The sequence below is a fragment of the Rhagoletis pomonella genome, unplaced genomic scaffold, assembly GCF_013731165.1.
Source record: "Rhagoletis pomonella isolate Grant_MI unplaced genomic scaffold, Rhpom_1.0 Rhpom_scaffold_00001, whole genome shotgun sequence".
NCBI classification, from domain to species: Eukaryota; Metazoa; Arthropoda; class Insecta; order Diptera; family Tephritidae; genus Rhagoletis; species Rhagoletis pomonella.
In genome coordinates this window covers 45,589,587-45,591,385 of record NW_023458555.1, presented here as the reverse complement: position 1 = coordinate 45,591,385, position 1,799 = coordinate 45,589,587, and positions in this window count along the sequence as shown.

Here is a 1,799-nt window from a genome sequence, read left to right as displayed (position 1 = left end):
GTGCTTCAATTTATTGTAGGCGCGCTTCTGCGAATCCATTGAGAAAAATATACCGAATTGAACCAAAAGGGTCACAAAATATTAAATTGATATTGCAGTAAAATATATAGAAAACAAAATAATTTTTCAATATACATATACATACATGCATACACATATTAAATGTCATTGTTAAAATTGCTGCCTGGAGAAATTTGGAAAATTCAATAGCTTACCTGTTCAACAGACATTTCTCTTGTAAAAATTGTGTATTGTTTGGAATGTCCAGATGCGATTACGTGAATTAAATGCTATACTTTTTCTACTTTTGATAAATCAATAAGCTCTTAAGCTGGAAAACACGGACAATATACCCTCTTGGCACTTTTCTGATCTATGCGATTTCTTTTTGGCGATTATACTGCGCTGTGATTTTTCAGCTACGCTTTGTGCGTCTCCCCTACCTAATGTTTTTTACGCTTTTGTTGCTTTTCAAGAACCGTTCTCTTTCAAAAGGGAGTGACAGAGATGTTTCAGCGACCGATTAATGTTGCCAATCTCTAGGTTTGTTCGTCGAAAAACCAGCAAGAATTTTCCAACACTCAAAATATCAAAGATTAACCCCTCTATTCTAACAGAGTCACAAAACTTAATTTCAAGAAAAAAGCAATTGCTTAGTTTTTATGCATACGGCTTAACATTTCCAGTAGGAAGCAAAAGGTCAGTATGTATAAATAAAAAGCTTTATCAGGGGAACGTGTTATATTTTCAAATAGCAAATAAATAAAAAATACACCGTAAAATGTTGCCGTTTATTGCATGTGATCTGATGACGGATTCAATTTATAGGTCTTTGCAAACAAAGAATACAAATTGCGTCAAATTTAGTAAATCCATTACAGTTATGTTTGTTAACATTTTGACATGTAAAAACTAGGGAGATGTTTTATATAAGCAAGGTGTTGAATACTGTCGTACTGTTGTATGTCATAAACTTTAAACGGCTAAAACTGTATTTAAGGAATTCGCAAGCTAACATAAAAGTTTTATTATGAAATTTCACACAATTAAAAAATAGTTGGTGATCTAAATGGCGCTTATGACAATCTTTAGGCTATCTGCACACTTGTCGTCCAATCATAGTTGCGTTATCGTCTCGCCCTGAAATTTTGAGCCGAGCACATGCATTTCAAAGGAGATCTCCACACTTGTCGTTATCGGCTAGTTATCGGCAAATCGTAGAAGATGCAGAAACGGATAAAAGCTCAGTTAGTCCAGACTTAACTTAAGTTAACTTACCGTAAGAAATCATCAATGGTTATTTAACACGTCAACTTAAGCCAAGAGCGGAAATATTTTGTTTTTGTATTTCTTTTTTCAGCTGTTTAACAGTTCGCTGGCTAAAATGCCATATCAAAAAAATTTATGCAAACAAAAATGTTTGCTTTCATTTATTTTTAAGAATTACAAAAACGAGAGTCTGGCAAGCCTGATTCTCTCACCGCTCTCAATTTCCGTAAGGCCGTAACTTGAGAACCTAAAATCTACAGGTTCTTAAGTTTCTTACGGTAAGTTAAGTTTTAACTAACCGCCAACACAGTTTCTCATATAACAGGTTAGCCAAAATATTAAATTAAGTTAAGTTACGGAAATTAAGTCTAGACTAACTGAGCTTTAAGTACGGCACTGTCGTTTGCTAATCGTTGTGCACGCATTGTTTGTTTACATTTTATGGGGAAAATTAGTGAAAAAGTTAATATTTGCATTAAAATTGTATAAAAATTAGTATTTTTTTGCATAAAATCTGTGGAAATTATTAA